Source organism: Anolis carolinensis, chromosome 2 (genome assembly GCF_035594765.1).
Source record: "Anolis carolinensis isolate JA03-04 chromosome 2, rAnoCar3.1.pri, whole genome shotgun sequence".
In the NCBI taxonomy this organism is placed as follows: domain Eukaryota; kingdom Metazoa; phylum Chordata; class Lepidosauria; order Squamata; family Dactyloidae; genus Anolis; species Anolis carolinensis.
In genome coordinates, this window is record NC_085842.1 from 272,731,758 (window position 1) to 272,753,994 (window position 22,237).

The 22,237-nt window shown below is 38.3% G+C and overlaps 1 long non-coding RNA gene across 2 annotated transcripts; it reads left to right on the forward strand.

The window, feature by feature from the left end:
• The first annotated feature begins 5,034 nt into the window (after window positions 1–5,034).
• LOC134296687 (uncharacterized) lies at window positions 5,035–22,229 on the forward strand. Of its 2 annotated transcripts, XR_010003510.1 has the most exons (4): window positions 5,035–5,316; window positions 7,118–7,178; window positions 18,289–18,639; window positions 19,286–22,229. It is a non-coding gene; the product is annotated as an uncharacterized LOC134296687 (long non-coding RNA). The 2 variants fall into 2 exon arrangements; XR_010003511.1 differs by lacking the exons at window positions 5,035–5,316; window positions 7,118–7,178 and adding an exon at window positions 11,883–12,404.
• The last annotated feature ends 8 nt before the right edge of the window (window positions 22,230–22,237 follow it).

Genomic DNA, 22,237 nt, shown 5'->3' on the forward strand with positions numbered 1-22,237 from the left:
ACAACCACCAATGCAAGTCCGTCAACTTCAAAGGTGGGGGGGGGGGACTATAGCAGCAATATAAGATAAATTCATTAGATTAAAATACCCCGATGAAAGGAGCCTAATAACATTCAGGATAGAATTATGAGGCTGGTCATCTGATGGCTGTTTCTCCAAAGGCCAGCCCAAACATCCAGGTTTTCAATTGTTTCTTAAAGGATGGTAAGGAGGGCGCCAACCTAATCTCCCTGGGGAGGGAGTTCCAGAGCCTAGGGGCCACAGCCGAGAAGGCCCTCTCTCTCGTCCCCACCAGACGTATCTGTGAGGAAGGCGGAAGTGAGAGGAGGGCCTCCCAAGAAGATCTCAGAGAGCACGTAGGTTCATAGGGGACGATGCGGTCATGAAGATAGGCAGGTCCTGAACCGTTTAGATCTTTATAGGTAATAACCTGCACCTTGAATTGGGCCCGGAATATTATTGGCAGCCAGTGAAGCTGCTTGAACAGGGGGGTTGACCGCTCCCTGTAAGCAGCTCCAGTTAGTAACCTGGCTGCTGACCGTTGTACCAACTGTAATTTCCGGACCGTCTTCAAGGGCAGCCCTACGTAGAGTGCGTTACAGTAATCCATCCTTGAGATAACTAGAGCGTGGACCACCGTGGTCAAGCCAGACTTCTCGAGGTACGGTCGCAGTTGGTGCACAAGTTTTAATTGTGCAAAGGCCCTCCCGGCCACCGCCGACACCTGGGCATCAAGTGACAGCGATGAATCCAGGAGGACCCCCAAACTGCGGACCTGCGCCTTCAGGGGGAGTGCGACCCCGTCAAGCACAGGTAGCCACCCTATGCCCCGATCGGTATGTATTGGTTGATCCACAAATCATTGCATAGCACCATAAATATTATGCTTATGCATGCACATCTCCCATACATTATTCTGGCCACTCATTTTATGCAAAAGATATATTTAAATGCAAATCATTTCCTACAGTAAAAATTAACAGAAACTCAACCTATGTCTGAAGACATGTAAAACTGCCATATAATTGAAATAGATTAGCCAGCCCTTCCACAGTGGAGGGTATCGTTTTGGCTACATAAGGATTATAATTTACTCAAAGCACTGGTAATAAAGGGAATGACGCAAAAAGAAGTATTGACATGAATTTGATAGCTCTTATTTTAAATAATATGAATTCCAAAGTTGATTAGTTTTTAGTAATTGAAGTATTGGATGAAACATTACTCCTTTTCATATTACTGCAACATTTAAACTATAGTTGGCCTATGTACATGTACAACACAATTCTTGCCACTATTATGTTATATAGATGTGTCTCCATATAAGCATTAACTTTCACCAGGTATGGACAGTAGTTGTAAAGCTCTTTCATATTTTATACCCACTACAGTATAGAAAATTACCACTCTGAAGGGCTTTGGCGCACTTTCACCATGAGGGCTATCACATGCTAATGTGATTTAGGCATGACTTGCTTCTCTGGCAGAGGTTTCTGCTCAGGTACAATCTGTTTTGTCTAAGATAGCATTTGGAAATTTTAGGCATCATTGATCTCCCTGTGTGTCTCCATACACACCTACACACAAAAGGTAGCCTAATTAAGTTATTAATTGAGTTGCAAAAAGGTTAATAGTTAAAACAATAACATAATGGAACAATTAATAACAGGAAAGTATTTTTCATTGCTCTGAAAGTTATTAGGAGAATACTGTGAGTCTTCAGGTTTTGGTAAAGATTGATGATACCATATAAGTGAATCATTTCCACTTCTCATGTTTATAAAGTGGTTCGTAAACAATCTGCTCATATATTTCAAAGCACATAAAAATTAATTGGTACCATTAGAATGATGTACAAATGTTAATACTATCAGATAGGTTTATTACCATACCTTTTATGTCAGAACAATGAGTACCAAGATAGCATTATCATTTTTGAAAATTCTTCTAAATGCTGTTCGTGTGAATAAATGGGGAGGGAGGAATATAAGCCATAATTTCAAAAAACAAGAAATGAAGGAAAGAGATGAAGCAAGATAAAGAGAAAGATAAAGGCAATTTTAAAAACCAAATATGAGACTGATAAAAACTGTTGATTTTCTTCCATGTCCTAACTATAGCCCATCAGGAAACACACAAAGCAATTATTAAAGCACAGTGCATTTTTTGTAATATTCAGCACCTTCTCCAACCTCGCAGTCAACCTTGCCCATACATGCAGATAGAAGCAAATTTACACTACAGCTTCTCCTATCTTTGCATTTTAAGCCATCCTTCTTACCTGCAGCTGTCACTTCCCTCCTTCCCTTGGGACATGAGTGTGTATACATAACTTACTTCTGATCAGCAGAAATGGACACCTTAATCAAACACACAAGGACATGGGGACTCTGAAATCTGAAACCAATCAGCCAGCTGGGAATAAAATCTCACAATCGCATTCCACCTTATGATGATCAGTCCTAGAATCTGAAAGTCATATTCAGAATATTAATTATTACATTTTTACAAAGTGTGTATTGTTAGACTCAAAGACTTTTAACTTATTATATTTTCAGTTTAGGATTAGCCTCCTATTGCAACAATGAAAACAAATCCTTAAAGTCAGAAACTCCATAAGGGAGAAATTGATATATATTGTTTTAGACATAAATCAATGATCTGTTATAGGATTGGTCATTCTGGTTTCTCCTTAGTCTAAGTCCAACCATTGTTTACTCTGCATTATAAATCTATCTTCAATGCACAATATTTACCACAGAAGAAATAATAAAGGATAGCAAAGGCAGGAGAACCAGGGATAAATAGGTCAGTTGCTTCTATTACATATGCTCCAGTTTAATCACTGGATAATTATGGAGCAGGGATAGAAGTTGGGAATAGAGTCAATAGCTTTACAAAAATGTGCATTTTGAAATATGTCATTGCCCTATGATCCAAACAGCAAGTATACTAGAAATCAGATTGCTGGAGTACTAGAAGTGTGTAGTTCATTCAGTCCAGATCAGTGATAGGTTATCCAAAAAGCTGAAAGGTGAAAAAATCAGATAGTTGTCAGCTGGTCCAGCAGTAAAAAGGGTAGATCAAAGCAGAGACAGTCCAGGATTTTAAAAAAAAAACCAGTGCAGAAGAAGACCTTCCCTTTAAAGCCGGAATACTATCTCCTAGGAATAACCGACAAAGACACCGATTTCAACTGAAATGAGGACATTTTATTCACTTACATGAATACAGTGGCGAGAATCATATTTGCAAAGCATTGGAAAACATAAAATATTCCAAGCATAGAACAATGGCTTGAGAAAATGGAAGATATATATGATAAGGACACATTACAATTTATGCTTAGGCAACATAGAGGAAAACCTATAAAACATATGGACTGGACATATTATGAGGAATATAAGATAAAGAACTTACAAAAGGAGTAATAAGATCTTTGTCAAAAATAATAAACAACTGAACAAATCCATCCAGTAAATAAAGAAATATTAGAGGATCTATGAAATAACTAACTTGTATCGTTCAAAATGGAAGACTAACATTTCATTTTCCCCTTTTTAAAAAAGTTTCCTTCTTTTTTCTTTTTCTTTTTGTCTCTTTCGTTCCCTTTTTCCCCTTCTTTTTCGTACTCTTTTTAATTCCAAGTGTAAATCTCTTTAAGAAAACTCTGTATTAATTGTATGTTTCTTTTTATGTACTTGATGAAAAATTCTTTAATAAAAATATTTTTTTAAAAAAAGAGTATTATCATTGTGAGCAGCAGAGGTGTTTCTAAAAACACAGGTGCCTAACTAGATCAGTGACTTATTTAATAGCTGCTGGGATTGGCATTACCTCTCTCTATAACTTTTTCAGAAAAGAGCGATTGCATGTCTTCAGCATCTTCAATTTATACCACCTTATGCTGGGGATTAGGGCCCACCACAGCCTCAGCTTCTGGCTCCCTGGACTTGGAGATACCCTAGTCATCCAGAGATGTGGATTTCTGGACACTGACTTTTCTATGTCTGAATCATCTGGCTCCGAACAATGTGGAAGAAGTCAGAAAAGACATAGTACAATCATTGCCTTTCACTTTTTTTGACCCAGGGGATTACTTGTCTTTCTCTGGGTCATCAAACCTTTCTTATTAGTCATTCAACTTAATGGAGACAATTATTCAATTCAGAGAATCTTCAACTGAGTTTTGATAGAAGCTGGCACACAGCAGGGAGCATATCAGCAGTATACAATCAGTCAATTAATATACCGCTCTAGATATTAATGTCTCAATCCAGAAATTCACTGTACAAATAGCAGATATGTTTTCATAATGTTGCATTTTCAATAAAATGCACATTTTCATTCTAAAATACTGTGACATTATATTAACACAAAGATTTTTTTCTGAAGTGCTTCAGAGATTTTAAAACTTTCCAGATCACCATTATTACTGTATTATATACTTGTCCTTTTTGCCAAGTTTAAATCATAGAATTTCCTAGTACTGCAATTTTAGTTTAAAGAGCACTTCAACTAATATCTAGACCACTTAAAATGTCTAGTAATATACATTTGCATGCAAATGAGATATAAATAAAGTTCAATCATTATTAAGCATAGTCTGCTTCAATAACTGATATTTAATGTGCATATTCACCAAAACAACCATAAACCACTAAAACTGAAAATAAAATGGCAACAAAACATTTATTTGCTTAGATGTGTCATAAGGTTTGAAATTGGAAATGTTATATTTGATGTACCTTTCTCAGAATAAACTTCACCCCAAGAGGATCACTTGCACATGCATTATGTTTTTTGCTAAAATGCAAAATTCTTAAACTCAGCTTAAGATGGGGCAGCTGTACACTGATATCTTAGGGCTGATCCAGAGTATCGAATTTTGAATCAGCCCTGGGATGATTTTGACTGCCTGTCTCCACACTGCTGCAGAGGCAAAAAGGAGTCACTTTTAATGCCCCCTCCTGTTCTTGTCATAGCAGCAACCAGTGGGCACAATATGGGTAATAACTATCTCTTCTTGTTCCGTCCCCCAGAGGTTTGGTTTGCATTTTTTATAGTTGTAGGTATAGCATCTGTTTGCATTTGCTCCAGGGTTGCTGCAGATTCTGCAGTAGTCTGATAGTTTAGCCTGTTTGCAAGTCTTTGCTGCTTGCAGCCTGCAAATGTATCATTTTGTTCTGGAGACCGCCCCTTTTCCTGGGGAAGGAAGGCTCCATTTTGAGAAGCCTATTCTGCCTTCTAGACTGAAGGAGAAAGAGCATAGATGTGCTTGTGTGGCCAAGCCAGGCCAACTCTGAAAAGGCCATCGTAAGTACTAACAATTGACCTGCCTTTAAAACCAGTGCCAAGCATAGATAGGAGAAAGACCAGTTCTTTCTAATAGCTTTGGCACTGGGGCAGAGAACATCTTCGGATTTCTTTGCCACTGGAGGAAGCCCTACCAACTTCGCCTCAAAAACTAGCTTTGAGCTAAGATAGTTATAGATCTTTTGATAGCAGCTCAGAGCTAGGGTGAAGAGGATCTTAGGACCTCTTTGCCTTTGGTGGAAGTTAACCTAGCAACTGAAAGGGAGAAAGCAAGCAAGGAACATCTACAAGGTTTATAAGTTGACTGTTTTTATTTGCAACCTGAATTATGTGTGCCAAGTCTGCCAAGGACTTTGTAATATAAAATTTTGTTGGATTGTTCTGCTTGAAGTGCCTTTGGTTACTGGGATTTCCAGAGCTTCTAAGTAAGGCCCCCGCAGTTCATCTGGGCAAAGGAAGAAGCACATCTTAAAGCTTAAAAAGGTGCCTGGATGTGACGGCATACTTCTCATAGAATTATAGAATCATAGAGTTGTAAGAGACCACATGGTCCATCCAGTCCAACCCCCTGCCATGCAGGAAAAGCAAAATCAAAGTACCCCTGACAGATGGCCATCCAGCCTCTGTTTAATAGCTTCCAAGACAGGAGCAACCACCACACTCCAAGGCAGAGAGTTCCACTGCTGAATAGCTCTTACAGTCAGGAAGTTCTTCCTAATATTCAGGTGGAATCTCCTTTCCTGTAATTTGAACCCATTGCTCCAAGTCCTAGTTTCAGGGCAGCAAAAAACAGGCCTTCTCCCACTTCCTTATGATATCCTTTCACATATGCCCTGATTCCCCATGGGGAGATGGGGCAGGATATAAATAAAATTTGATTGATTGATTGATTGATTGATTGATTGATTGATTGATTGATTGAACATCCATAGAAAACCGTGTAGTTAATCATCACTTTCTGTTTTTCTCCTTTTTCTAAACCCAGGTAAAGTAGTTGAGCCTCCAAACAAGTAGCTAAAAGTGCACCTATAGTGTAGAAATAATACAGTTTGAAACTACCCCAATTGCCATGGAATCCTGGGAGCTGTAGCTTAGGCCCCATCATTCTTTGTCAGAGAAGGCTAAAGATCTGTAAAACTACAGCTTCCAGGATTCCATAGCATCGAGTCATGGCAGTTAAAGTGGGGCCAAGCTATATTAATTCTACAGTGTGGATATACCCTCAGTCTCTACAAGCAAAAAAGGACAGTATGAATACCTATATCCAAACAACACCAAATACTGTTTTAGGGGAGTTCTCACTGTCAATCATATCTACGTAAAATAAATAATCTAAGGAAGATTTAATATGGACAAACAATAATTTGCTTGACCTTGGATTTAAATTTGTGTATGTTTCTTGTTATGCTTCCATGTAAAGCTCCCTAGATTGGAGCCATGTTCTCAAAGTCATTTTTCCCAATTTGCTTTGAAATGACAAGTAGAGACAAATGGCAGAATGATCTCATCTCACCCACTTTCTAACCAATTCATACAAATTGTGGAAGTAAAGTAAAACTCTTTGTAGAACAGAAGGTTGGAAATCTTCCTGCTATTTACATGATGGATTAAACATAAACTTAATCTAACAAATAATGGGCTTCTCAAAAGTGCAATATGCCTCGCCAGTTTGATATTCTTATAGAATTTTACTGCTATCAGTTCATAATTATTTCCTATCAGCTGTCTAAAGGCCAAAATATGAATTTGAAAAAGATTCCACTCTGAGGAACCCTTCATTTTGTGTAACTCATTTTTACAGAAGAATTTTCCATCATTTCCAAGAGTGAATATTTCTTAATCAATATACTGCCGTTCTAAAAGTGAGTATTTTATTCTCCTGTCAGAAGTCATTTGGTGCATGACCAATATCCAGTAAGATGACTTTCCTCTCTATTTTTATGATTGCCTTAGACATGGCTGTAATAATCACTTATCTTCAACTTGTCTTTTTCTTCTTTCTCCTATTACTCTTTAAAGTTATTTTACTTGCACCTTGGAGCACTTAAATTCAAATGGCAATGACTTGCGGAGGGAAATGTGTGCCCCAAAACTGCAGCTGTTAGGGATGATTCATGTGGATATTAGTTTAATATTTAATCTGTTTTGTTCTCAGATTTATTCTGTTTTCTGCCCATTTTATAACCATTTGTATAATTTTGTATAAATGCTTCGCCTCCTCATTTTTCAACGTATGAAAAAAGGGCTATTATGATACTATGCAGAAACAAAGAGGCCCTGACAGAATTCGTTAGCTTCCCACAAATTTGAGTCCCTAGTTTATCTTATGGGGAGCTGGCAAATGTAAAGATAATCGAGAGCTTAAAAGGTTACCTCTGTCTTCCACTAGAACTTTCCAAGATACTTTTCAGTTCTTTTTAAAGAAAAGGTGAGGAGAGACACACTCATATAGCATTGCATGCAAATGGTCTCAGGTTCAGAGACATTTCCAGAGATGCTAGCTTAAATACCTAGATAGTTTCTAGGTATTTAGATCAATAGTCTAACTTGATATAAGGTTTCTGTGGTCTTAAATTATTCCCTGTGCTTTGAAAAATCTAGTTACTTCCTTTGTCTAAAAGCTCTATGGCATGAGGAACATATCTAATCCTGGGTTCACCTACACTGTAGAATTAATGCAGCTTGACACCACTTAAACTGCCATTGCTCAACACTATGGAATCATGGGTGTTTTAATTTTACAAGATCTAAAATGGCATTCCACTACATTAATTCTACAGTGTAGATAGTCTGCCCCCCGCCCCAAACTGCAAATCAAGTGAAAACTAAGCTGAACAAGCACAGTTAAAATAGACTTTAATGGACATCAGAGGACAAACACATCCTTCCGTGTGTATATGTAGCAACCTTCACCCATGCCAGCATACTACCACCACACAAATATGGCAACTGGAAACCCAAATAAGTTTCTATGAAAAAAAAATCAATAATAATTTCCAACCTTTGCCAATGGAATGGAGAGAGCATGAGATCTAAATACAGTTTAGTACGTGAGAAAACACAGCTAATTTTGTCATCCCTGGTGACAATCATTATTGCTTTTGGCAGATGAACCTGTATCAGACCACTGCATTCTACCACTCCATACCAATGAGTATGTCTGAGATGTCTGTTTGTTTATCAAAGATAGATTCATGCACAAATACTAATAAACCTAAAATTTTTCTAGATCAGCTTTCCTAAGTTAAATAACAAATAAGAAAGTCTTTGTCCACCGGTTTATAGTCCAAGAGAAACAACCTGAAATGATGGATAATATATCATGTATATTATTTAAAGATAAATTCTAGATAGTCTTATGCATACATTAGTATGAGCCTGCGATTTGCTAATATATACCAGAAGATCTTTCTCTTAAAATACATTTACTTTCATGTAAATATTGTGCTTTGATAATAAGCAGGCTTCATCTCATAGGAATATAATCTCTTTTACACTGTGAGCTGGTAGTAATATGCTTACGATGACTATCTCGTTGTTCTGCACAGTTTCCAAAACAGACTTCCACAACATAATGGATTTCTCTGTGTAATGTGTTTATTCTTATACTGGTGACTGTGAAACTGCTAGCAGACAGATTACACCCTAGTTTTTTTTAGTCATACCTTCTTGAATTGCTTCATATTAGTTTTTTAGCCATATCTTGAATTGAGACAAATAAATTTGTACAGGATTTATTATCATTTCCCCTTATTTCATACTTAAGTTTTCTTAATAGTCAGATTCTAACAGTGACAGAGAGAATTAGCTGCCCAGATAGAAGATTTCTTTCGGATTCTTATAGTTTTATTTTTATTCAAGAAATTCAAATGACCAGTTCCATTACTAAAGAAATAATTAAATAGTCCCTGTACAAAATGGGGTATGTACAAAAAATGAATCCCATTAGAACTTGGAAAGTTGCTTTTCAGCTTCTTGTTATTTGTTACACACTGTTGTATATTGGCAAGTAATTAATTATGTTGCACTGCTGGTTGCGTTTACTACCTTTTCATTAATTTATATCACTTAAACAAATAATAACAGTAATAGGAGAATGGCACTAGAGCTGTGCACAGATCCATTTTGAAAAACAAGCGCCAGCTGGTCCAGCCAGCCATCACTGCACAGGTTCTGCCATCATTTTTTCCAGCTGCAACAGACTACATGGCTGCTGAAAATGACTTTTTGTTTCTTTTGGCTACACATGGAGTGTGGAGAGGCAACTGTGCACTCACACAAGGTTCACTGTGACCCCTGTCTATTGAGCCAATCAGGACAGAATAAAGTCATGTTGTGTCTTTTAGCCAAGCTGGGCTTCCATTTTTCTGTTGCAAGCAGTCCAGATTGGTGATCTAAATTCTCAGTGCCACTTGCAGCTCTGCATGGCTTGGCTTGTTTTTTTGACTCAAATGGCAATAAGTAAACAGTTTGCTTTGTACACACTTAAAACTGCCACTGATAGTGCCCTTCACATGTGGGTTAGAGAACATATCTTACCATTTCTAAAGCTGCCATAAAATGAGGAGGCAAATTATATATTTTTTAAGAATTGCTAATGCTCCTTCAGGTAGTGTGGCTCCTGTTGAAATAAGTGTTTAACTCAACTTCATTGAAAGGGTGTTGAAGGCAAACAATCCCAGAAAGGGTGGTTTCTTAAGTCTGATACCTTTAATGCAGGTTTTATTGAAGGATATAAAGAGAAAGGACCTCAGAAAGGGGGATTACTTAAACCTGGTGCTTTAATCTAAGTCTTATTGAAGGATATAAGGAGAAAGGATCCCAGAAAGGGGATGCTCTAAAAATGACGGAAAGGCGAGCTTGAATTTTGGGTAAGGTGGCTTCAGAAGGCAACTCCACTGCTGCCATTCCATGCTGACCATGGAATTTGTTGACACAAACTTTATAGTTTATCTATTCAACTGTGAATTGTATCTTCTGCTTTAGAACATAGCAAAGTAGAAGTGACAGAGATATTATCTTGGGCTATCTCACTTCATTCATTATAATATGGGCATCAGAAAAAAGAGGTACAGGACCAATAAAGTCCCAGGAAGTGTGGAGGAATGAGCTGAGCTCCCTTTCATCTCTTAAGTCAGAGATGGTTGAAGAGGAATATTTTTTTCCTATTGAGGCACTTGCTTCTGGAAATCTAAAGCTGCTATCCCTTCTGAGACAATACATTCCTCCTGAAAATTCTATTCTGAATTCTTTTATATTCATAAGGTTCAGCTGTAGACCTTGAAGATTCAAATAAGTCATTAATTCAAAAGGAAAGTCTAACAAAGAACTGGAATGCCATAGACCATAACTGAAAGATACATCTGTTGCCTATGCAGAATTTTATATCCAGTGTTCCATGTTAGAAATCCTAACTCTAATTTGAATGATATAAGTTTCTGAATAAAGGAAATTGTGACTTGCTATGTATGTAGGTATGTGTTTTATGTGCTTATGAAAAGATATACTTTGAAGAAAACTATGTCCTCTAAATAAATCTTGATGAGATGCCCTGACTCTTATAAGGAGTAGCCTTAAAAGAGTTGGGCCATTTTCAACAACTGAGATCATCCCATTCGTTAATCCCTAAAGCCTTTCACATGATCACATGGTTCTCAAAAGTCATATAACAGGTTAGAATAGAACCCAAATGAAACACCGAAACAATTGATTTTATTGTTAGAAATCCTGCTGAAGATTTGGAAAGCCCTGCCTGAACCAATTGCCCTTCCTTATTTGAAAATCACCAGAAACACTAATGCGAGCATAAGGCTCCTTAATAACTGGCCAATATATAGTTTTCATGGTGAATTTACAAGACGTTTTGGAACTATGATGGTCGGAAGCAGCACTAAGCCCTGTTTTAAATTGTAAGCATGAAAGCAGGGTTTATGGCGCCTTTTTAAAAAATGTGATATGTGAGTTGGTTTGAGAGCCTACCCAGCAAAAGGGTGAAGTAGAGATGCTGTTAGAATATTCATCACCATCATTATCATCATCATTAATAATCATCAGTATGTTTATGTGAAAATAGTCCTGCAAGAATGTGGAAGAAATATCTGTTCTACCTAAAACTATAATAAATTCCCCTTCAATGAGTTCTAGCATCAGACACTCACTCAGCTTCTTGTCCCCTGAAGTGGCTTATTTAGCAGGTCAGTACTCGGAAAAATTGACTTTGCTTCATCTCTGGGAATGGCTGTTCTCCTCCAGATCATCCAGAATCTTTTCTGACATGAAGAAAAATCTCATGCCCTGTGGCACTTGTTTGTTTTCATTTCAAATGGTTTTAAGACCTGGGTAACCAACTCCAACCCATTTCCAGCTGGTCCCAAGGTCTTCTGGTTCCATGTTGAAGTGTTTATCTGTATTTTTGCCCTTTTACAAAGTTAGAGGACCAAAAGCTTGGGGCAAGGGGAGGGGACTGGGGAGAGGGGATATTTGAATGCAATTTTCCTGCTTCTTGGCAGGGGGTTGGACAGGATGACCCACGAGGTCTCTTCCAACTCTATGATTCTATGAGGGACTATGGGATCATGCATTTGGGCCCTTTATGCCACTTGAGTAAGGGAGTTAGTGAAGTGGCAGAGTCACATCTGTTGAGACTTCTTGATGTACAAATCCCTGGCAGTATTGGTCCAGAGCCATGGACACTAATAAGAGTACTGAGTCTTTAAAATTTTACTATGCATCTATGTATACAGTAAGTAATGACACATAAACACTTGCAGGAAGAGAAAACGTATACTATTACTAGATATATTTTGCCACCTGCTTTATCACTAAAAAAAAATCATGTTTCTGGATTAGCAGCCTTTTACCCAGATTCTGGACCTCTTTACTGTGACATCATAAAGACACATCCTTATGATATCATAAAGGCCCATACCCTGGTCTCACATGGAGATTCCATACAATCTGCTAATATGCCCAAGGTTGGTCATCTAGCAAGAATACACTACATATGAAAGGAAAAATTGTAAATATTAGTTCCCAGGCCAAAACATGGGTTGCCTGGAAGTCTGGCAACTCCATTGAGAAGAATATTGGTGAGAATTTTGCATATTTTTTTGGTATTTTCAAAGCTTTGCAGAGCAGTTGTTCTGCAGAGAAAAACACAAGGATTGTTTGCACAATTACATTTTTTTGCACGCATACATAAAGCATTGGCTTCCTCCACATGATAACCTTGGGACATTCAAATACAGGGAGAATATTGCAGAAGAATATTCATTTTCCCCATAGTGGAGAGAAAACTACCATAATTATTCTCATAGATAAGCTTGTTTGTGCACACAGCTTTTCATTTCATTAACAAGAAAACCATCATGCTGTATTAAAATGATACCTAAAGGTCCCTCCACTTTTTTGTATTTTCCACACATAGAAAACATTAATTGGAAGACAGAATGCTGTAGGTATAAGAGGTATTTAGTTTCAGCTCCAGCATGCTATTCCTCCAAGACATGACTTTGTTTGTTGTTTACTTGAGGCAATGTATTTTGAAGTTGTTTCACTCATTCAGTATATTTGCTAGTACATTTTCCAGGACAAAATGCCTCTATCATGTTGATGAATCAAATCTGATGCTACACTTGCACGACTCAATAAATCTGTCATTCTCCTTTGATATCACACACACACACACACACACACACACTGTTCTTGTTGCAATTTGTTTAACAGTTGTGCATTCTTCTCCAGAACAATTTGCATTATATAGCTTTTCTGTCTGTAGCCTATCGTTGTCAATTGGCTACACTGGAAGAGGATGTCAATCAGCATATTATTCCAACTGCTACTGTATATATCTCCAAATTTTTACTATTACAACAGTCCTGAATAATAATACAAAACAGGGTATGTATAGATTGTTACATTCAAACATGTTACATGAGCACAAATATATAACTAAATGAGATCCAACTTCCAAGTTGCACTCTTATCTTCATCACTGAATTCAACAATCAACACAATTTTTAAACTACTTAATGTCTAGGGTTACATCTGTACTCTAGCTTGAAAGTAGTTCAACACCGCTTTAACTGTCAGGACTTAATGTGATGGAATAATGGTAGTTGTACTTTGGAAAAGCATCAACACTCTTTGGTAGAGAAGGTTAAACACCTTTTGAAACTATAACTCTCATTATTTCATAGTATTGAACCCCTGCAGTTAAAACAGTGTCAAATTGTATTCATTCTACAGTGTAGATGCCCTCTTGGTTTGAATTTTCAACTATGTCATGGTGCTGAATTAGAGTTGCCATTGACTTTTTTCACTGACTCCTCATTATTAATGCTATATGGCATGCAAGTACAACATGGAGTTCCCCAGAAATTGTTTGATCTAGTGAATTTGGCCAGGAAGGAGTTACTTTTATTTATTTTCATGATCGTGATTGATTACACTGCACATTACACTGCACGGCACAATAGTCACAATTTTCCCCCTTGTTTCCCCTCCAAAAAAAGGAGGTGTGAGAATGTCATCAGGTGAAAAAATTGGAGGCCAGTAGTTCTAGCTGGCAGGCACATGGTCAGGTGAAGGCTCACTCGTCCGCATGCCTGCTGGGGAGAACTGGGGCTCCTTCTACACTGCCAGATAATCTTGGTTATCAAAGCAGAAAATCCACATGATCTGATTTGAACTGAATTATTTTAGTCTATACTGCCATATAATTCAGTTCAAAACATAAAATGTAGATTTTATATGGCAGTGTAGAAGAGGCCTGGGAAGCATCCATCAGTTGGTGGCAGCTGAGAGAAGCCTCCCAGCTCTTGTGCCTTCATCTGATCACATGCTTTTCCCTCGGAGCTACAGGGCCTCTACAAGGGGAAAGCACGCGGGCGGCAGTGTGATTACAATGTGAGGAATTGTAAAATCCCAAAACCGGGAATTTATGCTATGAAGTATTTAAATGAATTCCATACATAAAAGTTGTGTAAAACCTATTGTACAAGTTGGGTCTTTCTTACTTGTATTGTGATTCTAATTTTGTTTTTATAGGATAGTTTGTTTTCCAAAGTATGGAAGCATAACATAAAGCCAAATGGATACTGATATCTTGAACCTTTCAAATTGTAAAGCATATGAACTAAATAAGTAAAAACTAATAGGATATGCCTTATAATTCTCCAAAACATACACCTTCTTTGGTACCCCATAAACCTCAGAATTTTTCACCATTTTTCATTGTCTTGAAGATCAAAGTACAGGCAATCCCTGAATTACAAACAACTCATAGTAAAGAATGGGATGAGACAACAGGAAGTGAGAAAAAATTATCCCAAGGAAGGGAAATTCACTTCTGGAAGAGTCATCATGGGGAAAAGGTGTCTCCACTGAATCTTTCTCACCAATTCTTGTTTCTACAACAAGTCCATTTTTTCAAAATCCAATTATCACAGGGAGCGAAAGTGAGGTGAAATCTTCTGAACAAGGGCACAGACAGCAAAACAAACACCACAGGGTGTTAACCCTTCCCTATGCTATTCAAAGCTTACACACACACACACACACACACACACACACACACACACACACACACACACATATGGCTTGGGTTGCACTTAAAATGTACCTGTTCCAACTTACAAACAAATTTAACAAGAGCAAACCTAAAGAACCTAGGAAATAATGCCCAGGAAATAATGCCCAACTGCTCACTGGGGGAAAGGATATTAAAGACAAAAATGAAGTACCTTGGCCACATAATGAGAAGACAGGAAAGCTTGGATAAGACAATGATGCTGGGGAAAATGGAAGGAAAAAGGAAGAGGGGCCGACCAAGGACAAGATTGATGGACAGCATCCTTAAAGTGACTGGGTTGACCTTGAAGAAGCTGGGGGTGGCGATGGCCAATTGGGAGCTCTGGCGTGGGCTGGTCCATGAGGTCATGAAGAGTTGGAAGCGACTGAACGAATAAACAACAACACAGAACCTATCTTGTTAGCAGCTTGGGGTCTGCCTGTATTGAGAACATGTCAAGAATAAAATTGAGTTCCCCTCTACATTTTTATCAGTTTTCTCACATTTTGTTGTTATTTGCCATAAAGTTGATGTTAACTGATGCAAACCCTATGAATAAGAAACCTTCAAGAGCCCCAGCCATCAACTGCCTTCTCGGGCCTTGCAAACTCAGGGATCTGGAGTCCTTGACTGAATCGATCCACTTGTAATGCAGTCTTCCTATTTTCCTACTCCCTTCTAATGTAACCAAGTCTTTCTAATGAGCTGTATCGTCTCATAACATGTCCAAAGTATGAGAACCTCACCCTCTCACAAAAGTTTAGACTTGATTTGCTCTTGCAGCCTCATCACATTGGGGCAAATTTCCCCTTTGAAGCACTTTGGGGACATGGCCTGCCAAATGCCATCACATGACACTCAGCATCCCCCACCCCATTTACCCTCCAAGTTCCGAGGAAGCATTGCAAGGCACTTCCTTGGCAATGACAGATAAGTGGGTTTTGGGCCCTTTCTCCCATGTGATGGGGAAAGGGCAACATAGCAATACATGTTGCTGCCCTTTCTCCAATGTGATGTGGACAGAGCACCAATGGGTGATGTCCTGTTGTCCTTCTCTGATGGGGGAAGGGGGGAGGGCATGCCGGGTGCCAAGAGGCACCCCACACATCTGCCATTTCACCTGCAACTGATGGTGAAATAGCACTGGGAGAGGAGGGTGTGTGAAGAGATCCTAAGACTCATTTATTTGTCTTTTAAGCAATCCATGGAATCTATAATACTCTACTCCAGCACCTCAGCACCACCCTTCCATGATAGTAGAATTATGTGCTTGTAAGGGACTATGAACGTCTAAGGCTCCTTCAGGCAGGGGGGAATCTTTTTATCCCACCACTGCCATTAATTTGTGAAGGACTAATAATGACTAAGGCTCCTTCAGGCAGAGGGGAATCTTTTTATCCCACCCGCTGCCCCAAACATTTTGTAAAGAACTAATAACGACTGCCACCAATTTGGAAAGATGCAACCACCAAAGACTCAGGGAGGAGACCTTTTACTTTTCTTCTTCTTCTTCTTCTTCATTTTAGATAGTAGTGTAACTTGGTTTAGAATATATGCGACAGAGGCTTGGATGTTGAAAGAACAATAATAATAATAATAATTTTATTTTTGTATCCCGCCTCTATCTCCCCGCAGGGACTCAGGGCGGCTTACAAATGCAAAAGAGTATACATACAAAAACATCAAACAATTAAAATCAAACAATGAATAAGACAAAGTTAAAATACATCAATAAAAACATAAGGATGGGCTGATCAAAGTGCACTAAGTGAGACTTGTAAACACAGAGGAAGTTAAAGGTGCTATAAGAACATTGGGGAGAACCCAAATGCGAGTTGAACCCTGAGGCTATTTAAAGAAATTACCCATACCTTGTCTCTTTGTATTAAAGCAGTGGGAGGGGCTGCGAACCATGTGACTGACTCAGTGACAGTTTAGAATGTTCTATTTTAAAAGGATGACTGCTATATGTCAATTGAGCCTTGAGCCAGCTTGAGTGTAGAAATCTGTTAGAGTGCTGAAGCTAATGTTAGAAGCTAGGAACTGTTGAGGCTTGTGTTTTCGTTTAAAGTAGACTCATACTAACGATAGCTGCATAAGGCAATATAGTTTATGAAGTTTATCCTGCCAAAAGAAATGTGCCTGTAACATTAAATACATGAAATTATAAGCAAACAAACACTGTTATTTCAAAAGAAGTCTGCTTGAATCTTTGCCTGCCTAAAATATTAAATAAACTCAAGCAACACGCCACTCAAACTTTGCTACCCCTGATGGGTTGCGATCCTAACAGGTTATGATCCATTCTACTCCAATAAGATCTGTTTTATCAAGTATGTTTTTCTCACATGGAAATTATATGTGCTAAGGATAAAGTAATAGCACCACAATTTATGGTGATGAGGAGGGAACACTGCTCATTGGCACAGAGCTTAGTGGTGTCAATGTAGTTTCTCAGAGTTACACTTTCTTCAACAGTTGCAATTATAACATATGATGAATCCACTTTCCAAATACTTTCCTCCTTTCCTATTCCCTGTGACTCTCAGATCACAGACTGCAACTTGAACTTCCCTGTGACTCTCCTGATCACAGACTGCGACTTGAACTTCCCTGTGACTCTCCTGATCACAGACTCAGATTTGAACTTCCCTGTGATTCCCCTGATCACAGACTTAAATTTGAACTTCCCTGGTTCTCATTACTTCAGAACCAGCCTTTCCCTATGATTCCTCTGATCACAGACTGAACTCTTTTTAAAACATTCCCTCCTTTTTCATCCAGCTAGCTCTGCCCCTTTCTTGCTAGCTTCGAAATAGTTACATTTCTACAGAAGCATCTACGTTTCTATGGCAAACTGCCTCAGAATGCTGAGCTGGCTACCATCCCCCACACACTGGTAACTCTAATACTTACCCATTCCAAACATATACCTATAATTAAACATAACATCTGTAAATAAAAATTCATACTTCGGTACAGTGCTCTTGTGAGGCAAGAGGTTATCTGGATGATACCACTGCCGCTGGTAAGGTCTCCCAAATCAATAGGCTTTTGTGAAGGACCAGACCTAATGTAACAAACAGCTACAGTTGTCCCTTTACATTTGCAGTTTTGACATTTACGGATTTTATTATTAGCAGATTTGATTAAAATGTTCCCTCCAGGAATCTCTAGGTCCTCCAGTGCAACTTCATAGTCAACGTCCTCCCATCATGTGGTGAGACCTAGAGATTTCAAGAGAGAACACCTCTCTAGGAATATCTCAGTTTTTCAATGCAATTCTGTGTTCAGCTTCTAGCAGATGTTAACTAGAGAGTTGTGCTGGAAGTTCCTAGAGAGGTGTTCTCTTAGGTAAAAAAGAGTAGCAATTTCCTTATTGTGATTTTTCACTTTCGCAGAACTCCTATGTCCTTAACAGCAGTGAATGTGGAGGGCAGACCATACTGAGCATCAGCAGCAGTGGGGCCAGGGGAGTGACAATGGCAGAGGATTTCTCAGAGAAAACAGTTGGCTTGAAAACAGTTGGCCAACTCTAAAGAAGGTCACACTGCAGAGAAAAAGATACTCCTGGAGCTTTACCTTGAAAACCATGTGATGAGGCATTATGACATGAAACAAACATTTTCCCTGCGCATTCTGAAAAAGTGACAAACTCCGTTGTCACTGGAAGAGTGATGAACTCATATACCCCAGGGCTTGTCCAAATTCTGTGATGAAAATGACAAGCATCATACTGATACTAATGCTATGTAAGTGATCCCAAAAACTCTTTCTTTTTCAGTGTGATAAAGCCTATAGACTGAGATTTGTTGAGATGCTGCTAAATCTTTAAAAGCGAAAAAGCAGGCATGTTCCATGGTCACCACCGGTACAAGAATAAATGGCCATCTGTTTCACCAGAGAGCTCCCTTATCCTCTTTTTCTCCCCAGCTGCTAATCAAGAGTAACGTTTATGGAGACTATTCCATTTTATTTTCCATCTCAATCTCCTCTTCGTCTACCATCTGGTTGATATTTATGTTATCCTGTTTAGTCACGGAGCTGTAGTCTTTTAGACTCCTGCTTATTTTATTCCTCCTTTTTTAGATAGCTTCTGATATAAATGTGCATTTAACATGTGCAAGGGTTTGTTTAAAAAAAAAAAGGAAAAAAAAGAAATACCTTTCATAAGCCTCTCCCAAGTAACGTTCCAAATAAGATTCAGAGGTAAAATGAGAACTGGCGCTGTAAATGTTCTTAAGATGCCAGGTGGGATCTGTCCACCAGAATCTGAAACTTAAGGCAATTGCTTTCTTCGGCTAATGGGGTTTGCGATGAATTTTTTCTGTCAAGCTATAAATTAGCTACATATAAACTGCATATACCAGAAACAATCTGGACTATATTTTTCCACAGAGAAATCCCACCTCACTTTAGAGTTACCAAAATCTCAGAGGAAAAAGGGTCCATTATGAGACCTCATCCAAAAGATGAATAAAAGCCAGAGTGGAAAACTGGAAACCTGCGTAAGTTGAATTATATCCCTTTTTAGTTATCACTTCATAGCTAGTTATGAGGCCCTTATATTTCATTTCCACTTGCCAGATCAACCCTTTCTGCCCCCACTATCCCCCAAGATATTTTGCTAGTTTTTCCAAAAAGCTTCCAATTACATATGCTGTAGAACATTTACAAAGCAAACTTGTGATTTAGGTTTTTGAAGCCAGTTTGCCTTGGGGATTTTTTTTACTGAAAACATATTCACCTTCTGTGTAAGTGCTAATAGCCCTAAATTTCCAAGTCATGTTCAGGGCAGAGAGAGTGTAGTATTTCAGTATGAGCTGTGCCCTGAATGTTTTTTGAAAATGAGTCACACAGCTAAGTGAAGTTTAGAAAAGTGACATGGAACTCACAGTTTCTAGAAACATACAATGGAAACAGCCAGAAGCAAATAACCATGAGCAAAAGGATATGTTTTTTCCATGAACAAGGGATATGAATTTGGCAGTGGAGCTGTAAACTAAATGGTTCTCCCTTTATAGCTAGCTCACTTTTCTTTGTTGTCCTTTAAATGGAGAAGGTTAATGACTCAACCTAATTCCACATGCAGAGGAACTTTATAGTTTTTCCTTTGGTTAACAGGTAATGGATCTACTGGGATTTTCTAAAGGAATGACTGTATACTGGATCACACTGCTCACCCTGGAAAGGAATGTGCAAGAAAAGGTGCCATTCCTGACCAGCTTTTCCACCTGCAAAAACATTGCTTAAAATACCAGTAGCTATGAAGGCTTTCAAGCCAGCTCACCGGTAGTCTAGATCCTATTCCATTTTGTCAAATAAAAAAGAATATCTGCGATTTGTCCTTTAATCAGTATTAAATAGCAGCAGCAGCAATATTCTTGGACAAGTTCCAAACCAATAGGTAAAGGTAAAGGCAAAGGTTTCCCCTGACGTTAAGTCCAGTCGTGTCTGACTCTGGGGGTTGGTGCTCATCTCCATTTCTAAGCCAAAGAGCCAATAGCAGTCCAAAATTATGTCAGCTTGTGGAACTGTGATTAATAATGTAATGAGAGTATAGGATAAGTGAACCTGTTGCATAAAGGACAAAGAAGGGATGGATGAGGATTTTATTTCAATGTGAGTTTGATAAGAATTTCAAAAATTTGCAAATTTCTTTATATACAAGTTGTTAAAAAACGGGACTGGAGAAACAAATGAAAATAGACAGATTTATTAATCCAGACATAAGGCATGAGTATTGCTTTCTTGAAAAACTGGGTCAAACTCCCTGTGATTTGATCATCTTAGCATTGATTCCGTTTCTCAGATCTTTTTTTCATCATCAGAAACTTCTCATCTTTAAAACCTACACAACAGGCTGATACTAGTTGTTCCTCTACTACTCTCTGTTGTTAAAAATTGTCTCTATAAATTTGGCTGAGAGAGAATTGCTTGTGGGTGAGTATTTTGTGTTACTTAACTTCTCAAGAATGTAACATTTCTTCACATCTGAAATGGAAATATAAGAATAGAAGTGACTGCTGAAAATGAATTGGATCAGAGCATGTATGGATCAGAACTTACCCCACCACCCATGCTGGAACCTCAAAAAATGCCTCTTCTGCTTCTCATTGCCAGTAATTTTAGAAGACATGTTTACCTCAGGACTAAAGCACAAAAAACAAATATTATGTTAACTCTCCATAATTACTTGAATTCCATTAAAATTCCAACCAGCATCTCTAAAAATGAGAAGACCCAGGTTCTGTCTACCTTATAGGGTTGAGTGCAAAAGGAGACATGAGCAAGCCATGTTCACTCTTTGGAATAAAGATTCTATTTCTAAATCTGTAGTTTTTCTCTGCCTATCTCTTTATCTCCTTTCCAATGAAATGCTCCAGCTAAATTAACTGAAGGACCACAAGGCAACTGTAGCATATTCCCTCTTGCAGGCCTTTCCTGATGTTCACGCTGATAATATTGGACAGAATTGTCTGAGTCCTTAACAAAGTCAATAGAATAAACATCTGTTGCCTTTTGCAACTCTGCCATTTCAACGAGCCTTATGTTGGATATAAGTACAGATCAAATTGTGCTGAGTTTTTTCACTAATATGGATCCTGGACATTTCCTGCTTTGGAGGAGAGCCTAAAACAGCTCTAGGAAAACCATGATAACATTGCCTCTTTTGCCAAGTAGAGGGTGCAGGGGTAGTTTGAGGGTATGTGAATTGAAGTTCAGAAAGAGTCACGTGCAGTCTGTGCATGATAGATAACTGCCCATCCCTGTCACAGAGTATTGTAGAGAGAGATCAAACAATTAGAAATGTGAGTTGCACTACATCAGAGGTTGAAGTTTCTCTGATGTAGTGCAAGACCCAAAATTAAAAGCAATATTGGCGAAGGGTAAGTGTGTAATCTTGACCTTAGATAAATACTATGCATAGGGTATAGCAAGAAACAATATTATAATGTTGTCCACTTAAGGAGTGTAGTGAAGGAAATCATTGCAACATTTGCAATTATGTTAGAATAAATGCCCTTTTGATACAGGAACAATAGCACTTCAAATTGTGCTTGAGTTAAAGAGGTTGTTGATATCAGGAACTTATATATAATAACAAGGTGAGCGGGGCTGTCAAGAAGCGGAACTTGTAAGAACTGTCAACAATCACTTGCAGAGGACCACCAGTTGTAGATCTTTGAACATTAGTCAGTAACTTGATGCTTCATTCTTAGCTTCAGTAACTCAGACTATATAGTGTGCTACAAAATCTCTTGCAGCATCTGCTGCCATGTCATTGCTGGGGGTTTGTCTTGATTTATAGAGGCTATAAAATGTTGTGGGCCTCTAATACCAGTCCTC